Below are 20836 nucleotides of genomic sequence, written 5' to 3'. Positions count from 1 at the left end.
ACAGGGATGCCCGCTCTCGCCACTCCTGTTCGATTTGGCGATAGAACCCATCGCCCAAGCAATCCGATAAACAACTCAGGGACTGAGGATAGGGAGCTCGATCATTCACCTCTCTTTATATGCAGACGACATGATTCTGTTTGTCCCAGAGCCAAGGCAGAATCTCCCCAAGGTTCTTACTCTCATTCACAAGTTTAGTACATTCTGTGGTTACCTTCTCAACCAGGATAAGTCAGAGTTGATATGGCTAACTTCACAAGGTCTCAGAGACCCCCTAGATTATGATTTTAAGGTAGTTCCTAATGACTTCAAATACCTGGGAATAAAACTGTCCCCGAACCCCCATAACTGGTACGAGATCAACTATGCCCCCCTCATTAAAAAATTAGTGAGTCAATTGGAGAGCTGGAGGGGTTTGCCCCTATCACTTTCAGGTAGAATAAACCTCATTAAAATGATTACCTTCCCCAAATTGTTATACGTCTTCCAGATGCTGCCAGCCATGTTAAGAAAAACAGACTTGAAGTTGATAAACACTAAAATACTAAACTTTATATGGGTGGGAAAGAAACATCGAATAAGCTCACAGAAATTATCCTGCTCAGTGTCATATGGCGGACTCGGTCTGCCGAACCTCATGTTCTACAATTGGGCGGCTGTCTCCAAAATAGCAATAGACTGGCAGAGCCAAAAAGACCATTTCACTTTTAAAAACTTAGAGGAAGAATTAGTAGCACCTTACTCATTGTCAGTACTACCACATTTGACTAGGCAACAGGTTCAACAACATGTAGGAGACTTGCTTCCAATGACTGAGCCCTTACGTACATGGAGGGCGCTTTGTAATTGGCTCAAGATTCCACAAACATGTACTAGATACCTACCAGTATTAGGAAACCCCAACTTCATAGCAGGTCTCACTACACAGCCTTTCAGGGACTGGCGACAACAGGGATTACTAACTATTCAACACTTTTTAGACGATGCAGATAATACGATAAAAAGTTTTAGAGCTCTGCAAACTCAATACTCCATACCCAACACACATCACTACGCCTACCTTCAGACAAGGCATTACATCACCAGTATAATCCAAAAAGGGGAGACTTTAAAAAAAACACGACCCATTGAGCAGATGGTCTCACTATTTTCACAAGGGATATTCTCAATCTCCCCAATACACAGAATGCTACTGGAGCCTAATAACACACAAACCTTAGAATGTATTGCACAATCATGGGCCTCCTCCCTAGAAATACCAATTGACAATAAGACAATCCAGACCAGCATAGAAACACTAAGACATAGCACCCTATCACAGGACCTACGAGATTCACACCTGCGACTACTACACAAGACTTACATCACGCCGAAAATGTTTCAGAAGTGGGCACCACATATAGAGAACATCTACCCCAAATGTCAAAAATATAACCCAGACCTATCTCACCTGACTTGGCGTTGTCCACGATTAGTACGATACTGGCATTCCATAGCCTATTGGCTTAAAAGTAACTATAAAATCCAACTAGACATTAATGATGAGACTATATTATTGCTAAACTTACCTAAGGGTATGAAGCATCTTAGAAAAATGATATGTACTGCCATCTTATTGGCAAGGAGACTAGTTTTTGGAACATGGAATTCAGGGTCTATCCCAACTATCACACAACTTAAAAAATCCCTTCTCCATCAGCTTACAGTGGAATTATACGACTCAGTAAGCGACATGACACTCAGAACCCAAACCTTTATGAAAAAGTGGGAGGGCTATATACAAACTATGCCAGCACAGTTGCAAACTCAGCTCCTCTATCCACTGAGAAACACAGAGTATATACTTAATGCAAGGTTAAGAGGTGAATGGAATTTAAACTTTGAATGACACCTTTTAAAAAAGGGTAGGATTGAAATGTGACACAGTCTCTTATTGTTCTTACTTGTATCGCTGCATATCTCTAAACTATGTGTGAGTGATTTGCTTTCTATCGGAAATTTGGTTAATTGTTTTTTTAGTTTAATAGTTAAGTTGATTGTTTTAAATGGTTTGATATAAAAAAAAAGAAAAAGATCTCAGAGAGACTTTATGAAAGACAATGAAAAATTTCCTTTAAATTCAAGGACTCCACGAAATATACCAAAGCTCCAGATAGTCTGTGTACCCCTGATGTTTGGGGATTCTCTGTATTGATATGGTATGTTTATTTCTTGTATGTAAACTTCTGAGATGATAAATAAAATTATTAAAAAAAAAAATTAAAGGACCTTAAATATCTTTACTTGCTATATATATCAGACATTTCTAACTTACTATTTTTCAATATCTGAACCAGTGAGTGGTACAAAGAAAAAGGAAATTACTTTTACTGTAGCTAAAGTGTGTGTATGTGCGTGTGCGTATGTGTGTATATGTGTTTGTGCGTATGTGTGTGTGTGTGCGTATGTGTGCGTGCGTATGCATATGTGTGTGTGTGTGTGTGTGTTTGTGCGTGTGTGTGTTTGTGTGTGTGCACATGTGCATATATGTGTGTACATGTGTATGTATGTTATTATTATTATCAGGTATTTGTAGGGCGCTAACAGGTTCCGCAGCGCTATGAATATAGAAGGTATATAAAAACTATTAAAGGGATCAAATGGGTAAAGGGTCCTGTCGAAAGTTGCACTTTTGTAGTCGGCTCTTATGAAGGTGGACTACAAACAGCTGGGCTCATAGGCTTACATGCTATGGGGTTTGGATAGCAGTGGAGATAGGAAGGATAGTGTAGGTTGTATGCGTCCCTGAATAAAGTCTTCAGCGAGCATTTGAAGCTTTTAAAACTAGGGGAGTGTCTTGTGAATCTTGTAAATGGGAATGTGTAACAAATATAATATAACTGATACAATATTTGTTAGTAAAATGAGTTTTTGTTGCTCTTTTGTAAATGGAACCCAGGAGTCACTGATTACTCTAGGTAAAAGTACAGTGAGCCAGTTTTTATGTTAAGTAATTTCAGTAAAAAGCTGAGCAGAGATAATGCTTAAACTTGCTTCTCACAGCGTAGGCTGACTCTGCAATGAATAGCTTAGTAAGGAGATTTGTAGCTTGAATTGGTTTTAGAGCAGTAAGAATCCTTACACAACTGAAAAGGTAAAGTCTGTTAGTTTCCTAATGTCTTCACACACACACACACCCGATCAATACATACACTCACAGAAACTCACAGTAACAGGAAGGAATCCGGCGAATGAGCAGTATCCAGGGTTAACAGGTAAATATAGGTAAAGAAGACTTAGTATAAGTTCCGTTGTTTGAAATGGCAATTGGTATGTAAGACAGTACAAAGTTCCGTGTATACACAAGTCTAAATAAGATATAGTAAGGTTGAAGTGAGAAACACTTTGGTACCTGACCTCCACGGAGTGTTCAGCGTTTACACTGCAGCAGGTGTGTGCGTGACTCACTTCCGGTCCTGCAGATGATGTGTCCTAGCTGAGAGGTTTTGCAGACAGCTGACTCCTGTCAGCGTAACGGTAACTTGAATGAGTGATTCCTAGCAAAAGTCTGTGAAGAGGTTTCCCAATATAATGGGAGAAGAAATAAGTATCGATATTGCTTTATATAATATCAATTAGAGCTTAGCTGTAGAACTGTAGGAGATTGCTTAAGACACAGCAGAGAAATCAGAGAGAAATGAGCTCTCAGATTAACTGCGGTGCATATGTCCTTCAATATTCAGTCAATGAGTTACAGGAACAGGAAGCCTTATAAAGGGTTAGAGGTTAAACAGGTGATATACCTTAAAGGTATATCACATACCCCCCCCCCTTCAAGGACCCCCAAGTTCAATTCAAGAAGGTTTATCGGGGTAACGTCTGTGGAATGCGGTTTGAAGAGAAGGAGCATGAAAGTCCAAGTGAGAAACCCAGGAGTTCTCCTCCACACCATAACCTTTCCACTTAACCAAATACTGGAGAGAACCCCTCCGTACCCTGGAATCAAGAATACGCTCTACTTCATACTCCGGGCCATCCTGAAGCAAAACAGGAGGGAGAGGGGATGCTTGCTGTACAGAGTCATAAGGTTTAAGTAGGGAAACGTGGAATACAGGGTGTAACCACAATCAACGGGTAATTTCAACTTTACAGCATTTGGATTCACTATGGAAATTATGGGGTATGGTCCAATGTACTGATTAGCTCATTTCTTGCTGGGGAGATGAAGCTTTAAATGCTTGGTGGAGAGCAACACTAAATCACCAATTTTGTAAAGAGGTGTTGGTGAATGATGATAGTCATAATATTTTTTCTGACGGTCTTTAGCCTCACTTAAGTGTAGTTTGAGTACCTCCAGTCTGTCTTTTAGTGTTGAGGTGAAATCAGTAATACTTGGACAAGAGATCGGGGCATGTGACATGGCTATAGTGGAAGGATGATAACCGTAAGTGGCAAAGAATGGAGTCATCTTGGTGGATGTTGATATTGAATTATTATAAGAGAATTCTGCCATAGGTAGGTATTCAATCCAATCGTCCTGTAAGTGGGTTATATAACATCTTAAAAATTGCTCTAAAGTCTGGTTTAGGCGTTCAGTCAACCCGTTAGTCTGGGGGTGGAATGATGTCGAGTACCTAGTATCTATTTGCAGAAGTTTACAAAGTGATTTCCAGAGGGCGGAGGTAAACTGCGTACCCCGATCAGAAATGATGGTAGTGGGAATGCCATGTAGGCGTACTATGTGATCCAAAAAAACTCTAGCTGTAGTCATAGCAGTAGGTAACCTCTTGAGGGGTATGAAATGTGCGAGTTTTGTTAAGTGATTAACAACTACTAGTATTGTGTTAAAGTGTTGAGATGCGGGTAGATCCACTATGAAATCCATGGGGATGGTGGACCATGGCACAGTCGGTATTGGCAGTGGTGAAAGATATCCAATTGTTTTTTTGTGTATAACTTTGTTTCTTGCACATATATCACATTTTTTTATATAAGAGATTATAGAAAGCTCCATTTGGGGCCACCAAAAAAAACGTTTAATTAGCTCTGAGGTTTTTTGTATGCCTTTATGTCCTGCTAATACATTGTCATGATGATGACGCAGAATGACTTCTCTGAATGTCTTGGGAACATAGATTTTCTTGTTGTGAAGGTAGAGTCCAGTGGCATCATCTTTCACACAGTCACTAGGTAACCCTGTTTCTTTATGGAGTTCAGATAAGATCTCATTTTCAAGAGAGCTTAGAGATCCCAAGAATTTTTCTTGAGGAATAATCGGGTTGAGGGTATCTAGACTTAGATTGACATTTGGTATTCGGGATAGTGCATCTGCTTTAGTATTTATGTTTCCAGGTCTATAGGTGATTAAAAAATTGAATCGGTCTAAGAATAAAGACCAACGAACTTGTCAGGCCGACAAAGTCTTGTTTTTTCGCAGGTATTCTTCTTTCTTATGGTCGGTGTATATTAGGAATGGTTCTGAAGATCCTTCTAAAAGGTGCCTCCAATGCTCCAGAGCAGCTTTAATCGCTAAAAGTTCTTTATCTCCCACATTATAGTTTAGTTCAGCAGGGAGCAGAGATCTGAAGTAGAATTCTATGGGATGTAATTCATGAGTAGTTTTATCTTTCTGAGATAAGATGGCTCCTATTCCATAATTAGAAGCATCTACTTCTAATATGAACTGTGAAGTATAGTCAGGCAGGGTTAACACAGGTGCTACTGTGAATAAATGTTTTAGAGTACAAAATGCTTTTTGAGCTTCTTCATTCCATTTGTAGTTACCATTTTTTCTGGTAAGTAGTGTGAGTGGCTTCACAATGTCCGAAAATGTATTTATAAACTTTCTATAAAAGTTGGAGAACCCCAGAAACCTCTGGAGTGCTCTAAGGGATTTAGGTTGTGGCCAATTTGTTATTGCAACAATCTTGTCTGGATCCATTTGGATGGTATTAGGTGAAATAACATATCCAAGGAATTTTATTTGTTGTACATGGAAGCTGCATTTTTCCATCTTTCCAAACAATCGGTCTCTTGTAGCCGTGTCAGGACCCACCTTACATGTTTTTCATGTTCTTTCAAGGATTTGGAATATACCAGAATATCATCTAGATAGATGATGACGCATACGTCTATGAGATCATGAAATATTTCGTTAATAAAATATTGGAAAGTTGCTGGGGCATTAGTCAATCCAAATGGCATCACGTTGTATTGGAATAGGCCATAGCGTGTCCTGAAGGCAGTTTTCCATTCATCCCCTTTTTTGATGCGAATTAAGTTATAAGCTCCTTTAAGATCTAATTTGGTATAGAAATTTGCGTTTGTCAATCTTTCTATCAATTCTGGTATCAAGGGTAGGGGATAACGATTCTTTATGGTAATTGCGTTGAGACCTCTGTAATCTATTATAGGTCGTAGTGAGTGGTCCTTATTTTTTACAAAAAATATACCAGCAGCTGCTGGTGATGTGGAATGTGAAATAAAACCTTTTTTGAGGTTATCATCTAGATATGTGCGTAGGTGTTCGAGTTCGGTTTGAGATAGTGGGTAAATTTTCCCATACGGGATTTGTGATCCAGGAATTATGTCTATCGGACAGTCAAAAGGCCTGTGAGGTGGTAAACTTTTGGCTTCTTTAAGATCGAACACATCTACCAAATCAGAATATGCCAATGGTAAACCAGTCTCCAGGCTAGATATTGAACAGTGTGGATAACAAGTTTTAGTACAGTAAACCGAAGTTAAAAGTATAGTGTTGTGAGACCAATCTATGTTTGGGTTGTGTGTATTCAACCATGAGTACCCTAGAATTACTGAATGTCTATCAATAGGAATTATATCATAGACTAGATATTCGGTATGTCCTTCTAGTGTTGTTGTCAGTAAGGGTATGGTGTGATGGGTTATAGGCCCTTTTTGTATTAAAGAACCATCAATTAATTTGACAAACACTGGTTGCTTTTTACACACGATAGGGATTTTATTTCTATATACATAATCAACATCTATATATATCCCTGATGCTCCGGAGTCTATTAAGGCGTCAGTCTGGGTATGTGTTTGATCCCACTGTAAAGAAATGGATAAAGTGGGTTGGGTTGGAATACCTGTTTTACACACTAATATAGAGGTCTTAATCTTACCCTTCTTTTGTTTGGCCAATAGTGGGCAAGAGGATACTGTATGCTCTTTATGAGCACAGTAGAGACAAAGATTCGCCAGTCTCCTCCTGGTCTTTTCTTCTGCAGATAGAGGACCCTTGATAGTACCTATCTCCATGGGTGTGGATTGGTTTCTATCGTGACCTTGGGTGGTTTGGGTCATACGTCTGGGAGTAGGATCATAATAACCCTTTTCGGCCTTTCTTTCCCTCAGTCTGCGGTCTAGTGTTGTACTGAGTTTAATCAATGCTGCAAGTGTCTCAGGAATGACCAGGCGAGAGAGCTCGTCTTTCAGAGCCTCTGAGAGTCCCAACCTAAATTGATTTTTCAGGCTGATCTCATTCCAAAGAGATTCAGATGCCCACATTTGGAAGTCAGTGGTGTATTCTTCCACTGTTCTTTTCCCTTGTTTAAGGGCTCTTAATTTTGTTTCTGTGTTGAGTTGACTGTTTGAGTCCTCATATAAACTAGCTAAAGCAGCGAAGAATTCTTGCAGAGAATCTAGAATTGGGTCATTGTTCTCAAAAAACCTGTTGGCCCAAGTTCCCGGTTCACCACTCAAATAAGAAATAGTTGTGCAGACTCTTATTCTATCTGTAGGATAGGTGCGTGGTTTCATGGAAGATAAGAGAAAGCATGCATTTTTAAAATCACGGAACTCTGTTTGTATATGTGGCTCTGGAAGCAGTGGTTCCTTAGGGGTTAATGAATCCTTTATCAGGGTTCTGATAGCTGTGTTTTCAGCTTTGACTTCATTTAATGCATGAGCTAGGAAATCAAGTTTCTGGTACACGTTATTAAATTCTTTTTTAATTTCATTAGGATCCATGGTTTGATAAGTAGTTTACAAACCAGATGCTAATGTTTATATGGCCTGAATATTATGTAACAAATATAATATAATTGATACAATATTTGTTAGTAAAATTAGTTTTTGTTGCTCTTTTGTAAATGGAACCCAGGAGTCACTGATTACTCTAGGTAACAGTACAGTGAGCCAGTTTTTATGTTAAGTAATTTCAGTAAAAAGCTGAGCAGAGATAATGCTTAAACTTGCTTCTCACAGCGTAGGCTGACTCTGCGATGAATAGCTTAGTAAGGAGATTTGTAGCTTGAATTGGTTTTAGAGCAGTAAGAATCCTTACACAACTGAAAAGGTAAATTCTGTTAGTTTCCTAATGTCTTCACACACACACACACCCGATCAATACATACACTCACAGAAACTCACAGTAACAGGAAGGAATCCGGCGAATGAGCAGTATCCAGGGTTAACAGGTAAATATAGGTAAAGAAGACTTAGTATAAGTTCTGTTGTTTGAAATGGCAATTGGCATGTAAGACAGTAAAAAGTTCCGTGTATACACAAGTCTAAACAAGATATAGTAAGGTTGAAGTGAGAAACACTTTGGTACCTGACCTCCTCGGAGTGTTCAGCATTTACACTGCAGCGGGTGTTTGCGTGACTCACTTCCGGTCCTGCAGATGCTGTGTCCTCGCTGAGAGGTTTTACAGACAGCTGACTCCTGTCAGCGTAACGGTAACTTGAATGAGTGATTCCTAGCAAAAGTCTGTGAAGAGGTTGCCCAATATAATGGGAGAAGAAATAAGTATCGATATTGCTTTATATAATATCAATTAGAGCTTAGCTGTAGAACTGTAGGAGATTGCTTAAGACACAGCAGAGAAATCAGAGAGAAATGAGCTCTCAGATTAACTGCGGTGCATATGTCCTTCAATATTCAGGCAATGAGTTACAGGAACAGGAAGCCTTATAAAGGGTTAGAGGTTAAACAGGTGATATACCTTAAAGGTATATCACAGAATGTGAGGAGGTAACAAGAGAGGAGGAGAGGAGGAGATCATGAGCGGAGCGAAGAGGTCGGGAGGGAGAGTATCTGGAGACAAGGTCTGAGATGTAGGGGGAGCAATGCAAATTGAGGGCTTTATGTGTCAAAGTGAGAATTTTGTGTTTAATCCTGGAGGCAAGAGGAAGCCAGTGAAGGGGTTGGCAGAGAGGTGCAGCAGATGTAGAGCGGCATGTAAGGAAGATGAGCCTGGCAGAGCCATTAATTATGGATTGTAAAGGAGCTAGGCGGCAGCTAGGGAGACCAGAGAGGATGGAGTGGCAGTAGGATGAGACAGTGGATTAAAACCTTAGTTGTGTCTTGTGTAAGGAAATGTCTGATTTTAGCAATGTTTTTAAGATGGAAGCAGCAGGCTTTAGTCAAGGACTGAATGTAAGGAGTTAAAGAAAGATCTGAGTCAAGTATGACCCCAAGACATCGGGCATGTGAGGTTGGGGTAATGACGGAGTTATCAATAGTGATGTCGCGAACCTAAAGTTTTCGGTTCGCGAACCGCGGACTCGAACTTCCGGTATTGTTCGCGAACGCGCGAACCGCGCGAACCGCCATTGAATTCAATAGGCAGGCGAACTTTAAAACCTACAAGGACTCTTTCTGGCCACAATAGTGATGGAAAAGTTGTTTCAAGGGTACTAACACCTGGACTGTTGCATGCTGGAGGGGGATCCCTGGCAAAACTCCCATGGAAAATTACATAGCTCTCAGATTAACTGCTTTTAAGCCATAATGGGTCTAAATCAACTAACATTCCCAAAGTGGCTGTCTCAAAACATCCCGGACAGAAGATAGATTGATAGTGATAGATAGGATAGATAGATATACATAGATTGATAGTTAGATAGAATCGATAGAAGAGAAATAGATAGATTTGTTAGATATATAATTACCCTAATAAATTCTAATAATCAAACATGCGTTCTTGGACCCAACTAGCTTGTGTCAATTAGTACTTTTCTTAGCACTTTAATCCCTGTTCCCCCCCCTATCGGGGGAGTTCTATATGGCCTGCCAGATTTCCCTGAAAAATTATAATAATAAGACATGTGGTCTGCTACCTATTTTAACGAGGTTGTGTTTTAAGTACTACCATTCTTAGCACTTTAATTTCTGTAACTCCCCCTATTTGGTGAGGTCTATACGGCCTGGCACACAGGCTTGGAAGGCTGTAGAAAAGTGCAATTCAAAGGCACGAGCAAACTGAGGGTTAAGATCATCAACAATAAAGATTTTTTTAATTGTAATTAGTAACTATACTGTGACAAAAAATTTGGATTGGTGTAAATAGTTGGCAAGACGGCCTGGCACAAAAGGATGGCAGGCAGGAGGGAGATGCAATTCAAGGACACTAGGAGACTGATTACTGACAGTCTAAACAGTGATGATTGACAATTTTTGCAATACTGTTAACAGAAATATGATTGCTGACAACAATTGGCTAGGTGGGCCTGGCTCACAGCAGGCTGCAAGGCAGGAGGAAAGTGCTATTCAATGGCACCAGCAAACTGACGATTCAAATCACAGCAACTATTACCAAAAATTTTAATTTTTAATTATTAGAATACTGTCACAACAAATATGATTGGTGTAAATATTTTTGAAGTAGGCCTGGCACACAGGCTTGGAAGGCTGTAGAAAAGTGCAATTCAAAGGCACGAGCAAACTGAGGGTTAAGATCAACACAAAAAAAATTTTTTATTTAAATTAATAATTATACTGTCTGACTGTGACAACAATTATGATTGGTGTAAATAGTTGGCTAGACGGCCTGGCACAAAAGGCTGGCAGTGGCAGGCAGGAGGTAAATGAAATTCAATGGCCCTAGGAGACTGAATATTTGCAGTCCAAAAAATTATGTTTTTTTTATTTTTATTACTGTTACAAGAATTGTGATTGGTGCCACTAATTGGCTACTTGGGCCTGGCAGACAGGCTGGCAGATATGAGTCGTGGATGGTAGGTAGGGCAATAATTTAACACAGTATGCTGTGTAAGTGACAAAAACACAGGACTGATAGAAAATTAAGTTACATTACACTAGCAAAATATTTTAAAATTTTAGATTTTAATATTAAAATTATGTTAAGAAGTGCAATGCACATATGACTCTATGAGTGGTCGCACTGGCTGGCTGCTACGTAGGGCAGCAATTATAACAACAGTATGCTGTGTAAGTCAGATAGACAGTTAGACACAGGCCTGATAGAAAATACAATTAGATTACACTAGCATAATGATTTAAAGACTTTTTTTGGGAAATTTTAAGAAAAGGTTAAGCACATACATATGAGTCGTGGCTGATAGCCTTGGAAGGGCAGCTATTAAAAACAGTAGGCTATGTATGTCGGATACACACACGCCTGATAGAAAATACTATTAGATTACACTAGAAAAATGATTGAAATTATTTTTTGGGGGGGGAATTAAAAAAAGGTTAAACACATATGAGTCGTGGCTCATAGACTAGGGAGGGCAGCAAGTAAACACAGTAGGCTCTCTATGTCAGCAAAACACACAGGCCGGATAGAAAATTAGATTTGATTACACTAGCAAACAAATTTAAACTTTTTTTTTTATATATATATATTAAAATTAAGGTGAAAGAAAAATAGATATGAGTGCTGGGTGGCTGCCTGGCACAGACCAATTAACCAAAAGACTGAAAAAAAAAAGAGGTATATTAATGCTGAGTGAGCCTGACAGACACAGGCATGATAGTAAATGTAATTAGATTACACTAGAAAAATATTTTTTTGTGTTTTTTTTTTTTTATTAAAAATAATGTTATAAACGGATATTAACACTGCTGGCTGCTGACTGGCACAGAGCAATGAACCATAGTATATGCTGTGTGACACTGGCCTGATAGAAAATGAAAAAAAATTACACTAGAAAATAATTATATTTTTGGGTTAGTTAAATTTAAACTAATGTTGTTAGGGAGATATCAGTGGTGGCAGTAGTCACAGCATATGATGTGAGCCTTAAACACACAGCTGAAAGCCAGGCAAATGCTAATAAAAAAAAAAAGAGAAAAAAAAAAAGGCACGAAATATAGCCCTAAAAAGGGCTTTTTTGGGTGCTGTTCTTGCAGCAGAGATGAGTGGAGTCCTTCTGGACTGTAAATACACTAGCCTAGCTATGTTTTTCCTATTAATGTCAGGAGCAAAAACACAACACGTCCTCTCATTAAAAAAGCAAGGTTGTTATGAGTCTAAAATGGCGGATTCCGAGTAGCTGGGAGTGTCTGTGAGGGAGTGTCTAATGTTGATTGGCTCTAATGTGTCAGGCGGCTGTGACATAAAGGGTCAAAGTTTCCACAATGATGACACATAGGGGCGGATCGAACATCGCCATGTGTTCGCCCACAAATGCGAACGCGAACAACCTATGTTCGCTGTGAACCGTTCGCGGGCGAACAGTTCGGGACATCACTAGTTATCAACAGTTATAGAGACATGGGGGGTGGCGATTTTGGAAGGGTGGAAAACAAGGAGCTCAGTTTTGGAGAGATTTAGCTTGAGGTAGTGAGAGGACATCCAAGATGAGATATGAGAGAGACAGTTAGTGACACGGGTTAGCAAGGAAGGAGATAGTTCTGGTGCAGAGGGGTAGATTTGGGTATCGTTGGCATACACGATAGTGAAACCCATGGGACTTTATTAAGGAACCTAATGAGGATGTGTAGATTGAGAAGAGAAGGGGACCGAGGACAGTGCCTTGCGGTACCCCAACAGAAAGAGGTAACGGGGCAGAGGATGCCCCAGAGAAGGCTGCACTAAAGATACAGTTAGACAGATAGGAAGAGAACCAAGAGAGAGCTGTGTCGCAGATGCCAAAGGATTGGAGGTTATGGAGCAAAAGAGGGTGGTCAACAGTATCAAAGGCTGCAGACTGATCAAGGAGGATAAGTAGAGTGAAGTGGCCTTTGGATTTTGCTGTAAGTAGGTCGTTGGTAACCTTAACAATTGCTGTCTCTGTTGAGTGAAGGGGTGAAATCCAGACTGCAGTGAATCAAGGAGGAAGTTTAATGTAAGAAAATGGGATACACTTGCATACTAGCTTTTCAAGAAGCTTTGAGGCAAGAGGGAGTAGGGAAATAGGGAGGTAGTTGGATGGCAAAAGAGCTAAATGTATGGCAATGTGGGTTTTGGATGATTGGGAGCTTTTGAAGGGATGGGAGACCGGTAGTATGTTGAGAGCTGATTTAATTTCTGATGGAGTCAATTTTGTTGTTGAAGTGGCTGGCAAAATCTTGAGCTGAGAGAAAAGTTGTGGTGGGAGGTGGGGGTGGGCGGAGAAAAGTATTGAAAGTGGAGAACAGATGTTTTGGATTTGAAGAAAGAGTAGAGATAAGAGTGGAGAAGTATTGTTGCTTATATAGATTAAGGGCAGAATAGTAAGAGTTCAAGATGAACTTATAGTGAAGAAAGTCAGCAGAACTCTGAGATTATCTCCAGGAGGGAGAGTTGTAGGGAGGGAGGTGATGTTACAAGTGAGGAGGTGGTGGTCAAAAAGCGGAAAAGGTGAGTTTGTGAAGTTAGAAGATAGTGCATTAATAGCTGAAAATCAGATCAAGGAAGTTACCATCTTTGTGAGTGGGAGAGTCAGTCCATTGTGACAGGCCGAAAGAGTGAGTTGCAGAAGTTGTTTTGCAGAGGAGGCAGTGGGATTATCAACAGGGATGTATGTGTGTATTTGTGTGTGTGAATGTGGGTGTATGTGTGTGTATGTATGTGTGTGTATGTATGTGTGTGAATATGTATGTGTGTGTGTGTGTGTGTGTGTGTGAATGTATGTATGTGTATGTATAAGTGGGTGTATATATGTGTGTGTATATGCGTGTATGATTATGTGTGTGTGTGTGTGTATGTATGTATGTATGTATGTGTGTGTATGTATTTGTGACAATGTAAGTGTGTGTGTGTATATATGTGTGTATGTGTGTGTATGTATGTGTGTGAATATGTATGTGTGTGTGTTTGTGTATGTATGTGTGTGTATCTGCGTGTGTGTATATGTGTGTGTATGTATGTGTGTGTATGTGTGTGTATGTATGTGTGTGTATGTGTGTGTGTGTGCGTGTGTATGTGTGTGTGTATGTATGTGTGTGTGAGTGAGTGTATATATCTTCAACCTATGGTCAGGAAGGAAGTGGCTGAACATGGTCATCACTAATAATGTACCAGAAAATATTTAAGAGGTTTGATTTTTTTCTATCTATTTTAGAAGTATGAAAGGTTTTCAGGGGACAAGTCTTAGGTGCTAAAGGGTAAACTTTGGTGCACACGTGTCTATGATAGGGTGACATTTTGTTGTTTTGAAGGTCTTAGGTGAGGGAAAGTTGATTGGGTCTGAAAGGTACAGGTATGGAGCGAACATTAATGAATCTAGCCATCTGCGCTATGATTTACTCAGAACATTATAACATGCAGTATAAAACCATATTTGTTCCTGTTAATTTTTATATTTGAGTTCTACTCACTGAAAAGCAAAAAAAATATGGAGGATTTTTACTAAATTTAATTCTTAAAATGTGTGCATTTCTTAATGCTGAAAATGTTTAAATGTATTTACCAAATTTGCTATTACATACAGTAAAGATTTTCACTATACGTTCCTTTATTATATGTATTTACAGTTATGTTTCCAAACAATGTACTATAACATATTGGTGCAACTTAAAACAATTACAGTATTTTTATTATGTTGTTTTTTTTTTGTATAATCCTGTTGTACTGTAGATAAACATACAAGGATTATAAATGCAAATAAATCTAAAACAATATATAGTTGATGAGAATAAAATTCAAGAGGACCAGGAGATAATGAAGATTATACCTCGATATTAGGATTATGATTTTAGTTCTTTATTTCAATAAAAGTAGACAGCGATCTTTTATATCAGGGACATGGCTTAGCTGTAAGGACAAAGTAATCTTCTGGGAATTATATACAAAGGCTTCACGTCATTTTTATTGGATGGCTGATGAACTGAAAAACTCCAGGATGATACAGCTTTAATTTCTGTCCTTAATTTTCATATAAATTGATACAGGCAGAAGTACTGGACAAAAAACAGCAATAGATTGCTTTAGACAAAAGGCAGTTCATTTAACAGAGAATAACTATATTTTTTGACTCGGTTTTATAACCATATTATGCATTGTTTTGATTGCAACTTTTGATTCTAAGTGAATGTGTTAGAACACATTAATAAAGAGTAATTTTCTTTATAATAGATAAAGCAATCCACCTGTTAAAACACAAAAAATTTTGTGTGAGTGCAGATCTGAAACCATTACTATAATGTCTCATTGTAAGATTTTACTTTATTATGTAAAGCACTGTGTAAAATATTGGTGCTTTTTAATAATAAAATAAAAAGTATACATGTATATATATATATATATATATATATATATATACATATAAATATATATATATATATATACATATAAATATATATGTATGTATATATATATATATATACACACACACACACACATATACATATATATATATATATATATATATATATATGTGTGTGTACTGTATATATATATATATATATATATATATATATATATATATATATATATATATATACACAGTATATATGTAGAAAAAAAGAAATGAAAAAAAGGTGAACCCTAGTCCAGCACTCCCCATACTTCCAAATTCAAAAACCACCAAACATACAGAGTATATGTCTATAAAAGGTACTGGATTTTAAAACAGAACATATTTATTATGTCACACACCAAAGATATAGATAGAGATTAATTACTTACAGGAATCTGTAAGACACCAAAATAAATAGTTCCCTAAACTCTGGGATAGTTTTTACTAAATGTCCATATTCATAGGATCATCTTCGTATGCATACGTTTTGTATCAACATGGATTCACCATTTTCCTAGAAAAACAGATAGTTGCTGTGTCCGTTGCTGAGTAGTTACTGTAGCAAAAGCCAAGTAAGTTTGTAAGCAAGTGATGCAGAATAGAAGGCTTTGACAATTCTTGTTAGTAAGCAACACAAATTGCCATTCCGTCACAGACAGAGGAACGTCTAAAGGGAGTCATTTATATACGGTCTTCGGATGTTCCCACTTAAATACCAATCAGTAATAGATTATCCTCCCAGCGTGGAAAACGCAAACCCCAGCTCACCAGACACTGTTTTCAGCTGCATCCGCTGTGGGAATAACTTCCTACTAGACCGCTCCTCCGGATTGATATGCAGCACATCCTCCACTCCTGGGTATGCTCCACTCACCGGATTAGCTATGCGACATACAGGGAATCTTTTCTGATCAGACCAGACAAACACCACGCTCACAGAGATCCTGTGAGTGTAGTTAGTAAGACGCTACACGTGTTTTACCCATCGAGTGATTCAATTGGGCTTTATCAGGCATGTGATCACAAATGTCCAGTGACGTGCCTTTTATACCTAGCTAGCTGAAGTATTAACTCCATGGTATCCATTTTCATTTTAGTGAGACCATTTACACAGTAATTCAAAGTAAGTTAGACCATGCAAAGGCTAGCTAGAGCGGGATCTAAATCTATAATAAGTTATCTAGTTACAGTCATATTACATATTAATTACTTTAAAAAAGAACATATTACAAAGTACATGATTTAGTGAGGATACATGACTTTTCAAAAAATATGGGGGCTGGAGTTTTTGTAATAATTACAAGTATTCTCCATGTCATTCTCCCTGGGTTACCAACTTCATGGTTCCATGACAGATTATAAAACAAAGATAAGAATATAATAATAACAACAAAAGGCAATGGTATAATTTGGGAGAGGGATTAAGTTAATTAATGCAGCAATATTACATAATATTATTTCTATGCAAAGTATTAATTTTTCCATAATAGGTTACAGTTCATACCAAGGTCCCAAGTCTAAATTCCATGCCATTATCATAAAGATACCTATTTGAACCGGAGGGAAAGGAAGAGTTACAGGAATGGGGCATAGTTCAGTTCTTTGTTTAAGCCCCCTGGTTGTACTGTATCTAGATTAAAGATCCATTTACACTCTTCTTTCAAAAGAGTCTTATCCCAATCTCCTCCCCTTTCACTTACACTAACTTTTTCAACACCCATAAAACGGAGGTCTTTGACACTACTTTCATGGTAGTCAAAAAAATGACGTGCTATGCCACTATTCTTAATCCTCAGTTTCAAGATATCTCTTCTATGTTCTTTAATTCTCTCTTTTAGCTCATGGTAGGTTTTCCCAATATATTGTCTGGGGCAAGAGCATGAAAGAACATAGATTACCCCCTCACTTTTGCAAGTCAAATATTCTCTAATTTTGTGACTGACACCTTTTGTTTCTTCTTAGCAAATGCTTGCACATTTTGCATTTGTTACAGGGCAAACAACCATTTTAATTTTTGGTACTTTCTAACCAGTTTCTGGCATCATTGTTGACAAAGTGGCTATGTACAATTTTGTCTTTTAAAGATGTTGCTTTTTTTGCCATTAGCATTGGGTAATCTCCTACCATCTTGTGCATGTCACTGTCTAATGTTACAATGTGCCAGTGTTTTGAGAGGATAGCCCTAAGATCCTGCCATCTATCGTTATAAGTAGTAATCAGTCTTACTTTATTTTCATCTGATTTCTCTCTATTTGAATACAACAGAGTCTCTAGAGGTATTTTTTGCTCTTATGTAACCAGTTTTTAGGCACTTATTGCTATATCCTCTCTTTTAAAACCGATCTCTCAGGTCATTTGCATGTTTTTTAAATAAGGTGTCATCTGAACAGTTACGTCTATGTCTCAGGTATTAACCTGTAGGGATACTCCTTATTTGGGTCTGGGGATGATGGCTTGTTGCTTCCAGGAGGATATTTGCTGCACTCGGTTTACGGTAACTTTAAGTTTTTATAGTGGCCCCTTCCTTCATCACTTTTAAATCCGAAAAGGATACTTCTTTGTCGCTATACTCAAATGTAAATTTCAAATTCCATATGTTTACATTTAGGTAAGCCACAAATTTATGAAGGAGCTTTACTGACCCCTCCCAGAGCAACAAGATAAACAAATCTACAGTAATACCATACCCTCAAATTCATTCGATGTTTCCTGTACTACTTCCAACTCCCATTTTCCCAAATAGAGACACGCATAGGTGGGGGCACAACATGCCCCCATTGCTGTCCCGAGGATCTGTTAATACAATTTGGAGTTAAATTTGAAATAATTTTTCTCAAGAATAAAGTGCAACAGTTTGGTTACAAAGTTTGTATATTGTTCAGATTTTGTCCCTCTTTGCTGGAGGTAAAACTGAGAGGCTTAATTCCCAATTCATGAGTAATTGAGGAATACAGGGCCTCTACATGTACAAGTGTTTTCAGTGAGTACAAGGCCATCCAATTTATATAGTACCTCCTTTGTATCTTTAACAAAGGAGGGAATCGTGATTAGGAAAGGTCTCAGATTCAAATCAATATATTTGGCAATGGAAACGTTATACTCAAAGAAGAAAGGAGCACCTCCGGAAAGTTTAAAAGTTCTTTATTGAAGATAACAAGCTTTAAATAGTAATAAATTCACCATCCAACGGTCGGAAGATTGGGAGGGGAATCCAGGACCCACTGACGCATTTCGGCTAGTCAGCCTTAATCGTAGTAATGTCCTTACGGCCGCATTGGCCTTTTAAACATAAAAAATCATCACGATTGCTTAAAAACTTAACCTCTGATTAACCCTGTCAACCTTCCGCTTTTCTCTAACAGGTATCATACTCTGTACACGGAATGAGGGTCTATGTTCTTGAACTGTGGCAAATTAAAAAAGAAGAAAAACAAATGAAAATAGCAATAAATACATTTTTACATATATTTAACACTCCCTTGTTAACAATACGTTGAATTTTAAATTTTGAACTATTTTCCCAAAACAAAGCAACATTTGTTTTGATCTTATTAGCACTTAACAGGAGATATAAAGTATCAGTTTAGGTCTCAAAAAGAACTCTAAGGATTTTTTTTTTATTCATTATGATAATCATAATTTAACTTATGAAAACATTAATTCATATGTAGAACATGGATGTAATTTTTTTGGCCATACAAAAATTCATATTTATTTATTTAATAATGTAGAGCATTCCTCTATATTGCTACACGACCATTAATTGTCTCAGGTCTGACACTCAGACACAACCTCTTGCTATGTCACTTTTGGGTTTGTTATACCAACATAGGATATACCGGTTTAATACATGTAATACACATATACTATTATGGATTTCTGAATATATATGCTGCACATTAGAAAACATACACTGTTCACTGAACATTTTTATTTTTATTGTATCATTTTAGTTAAGTCTGCACTCACAATATACACCTCAACATTATCTCCAACACATTAAACAATATTGTTACTACTGTATTTCTATACCATCTTATTTTTGTATATTGAACATAATGTATTACAACCCCATTTTTACACATTAGAGTAGGTTAATAGATATTCACTAAGTACACTTATCTATTGCTTAATACATACATTTCATATCGCTTAGATTAAGATATTACCACACTTCACTGAATGTGCCTGATCCCGTTTGATCTTGGAAGCTAAGCAGGGCCAGGCCTGGTCAGTACCTGGATGGGAGACTGCCTGGGAACACCAGGTGCATTAGACTTAAAATATGTGTGTATGTGTGTGTGTATATATATATATATATATATGGGTATGGATGTAGATATGGATGTATGTGTACATACACGCGCACGCGTATGTGTGTATATTTGTGGATATATATATATATATATATATATATATATATGTATATATATAGTTTCAATAAGGCCTGCATAATATAAAGGGCTATTTCCTATAGAAAATCTTGCTTATACATATTTGACCAAAGGCTGTTAACATCAATAGGTGCTTTAATAAAACTTTAACTTATTTAGACTAACTGACAACATACTAAGACATTTGGTATGAACACCAAGAATTAGAATATCATGTATTTTTTATATATGTATGTGTGTATATATAATTTTTATTTATTTTTTATTTATTTAAAAAAAAAAAAAAAAAAGGGTGGGGAACAATTTTTTTAATGTTACTATTTTAGAATACCATAATAATATCCTATAACATATGATGCTGACATGATATCCACCATAAGATAATGTTTGGCTATGGTTGTTGTTGTTTTTTACATCCTTTATTAACCAATTTGTACAGTACTTGTTTGTTTTTTAGTATAATGTGAATTATTTGGAAATGGTTTTAATCATTGTATTCTAACTATGGTCTGATTGAAACAGGTGTGCACTCACACACCTGATGAGGCAGGTTCACTTCCACACCTGAATAGGTGTGGTTATGTTTCACTCTCAGTCTTTGGATAGAAGCTCTCAGTCTTTGGATAGAAGCCTGTGGAAACAGACAGAGATCTGAGAAACTAGTTGCTTGTTTATCCATTGTTACGGTCACATTTGTGACATTTTATATTGTATTTTACTGCACCATTAAACTATGGTATTTTAACTCTTCGCTGAGAGCCTGAGCTTGATTGAAATCTACCCTGGAGTGATTTGTTGCACTGCCTTGGTCAGTGAACAGGTACACTGTGAACTCCCAGTCTGACTCTATAAGCACAACAGAGTGCTGCTTTACTTGTGAGTATAAAATCTGTATTCACCTATTTTTTTACATTTGTCCAAACTGTATCACACGAGGAGGCGCCCTTGTCTTTGTGATATTCTTTGCACAGAGAGAGTATTTACCCAGACTGGTTTTGTGACAAGGAGCTGACTTCTGGATCTAAGGGAGA

At 37.6% G+C, this 20836-nt stretch overlaps 1 pseudogene; it reads left to right on the top strand.

Moving 5' to 3' along the window:
* The first annotated feature begins 19571 nt into the window (after positions 1-19571).
* LOC128651129 (uncharacterized) lies at positions 19572-19690 on the top strand (annotated as a pseudogene).
* Positions 19691-20836: the final 1146 nt, after the last annotated feature.

The sequence above is a fragment of the Bombina bombina genome, chromosome 2 (assembly GCF_027579735.1).
Source record: "Bombina bombina isolate aBomBom1 chromosome 2, aBomBom1.pri, whole genome shotgun sequence".
Classification (NCBI taxonomy): Eukaryota; Metazoa; Chordata; class Amphibia; order Anura; family Bombinatoridae; genus Bombina; species Bombina bombina.
This window is presented reverse-complemented; position numbering and strand designations above follow the sequence as displayed.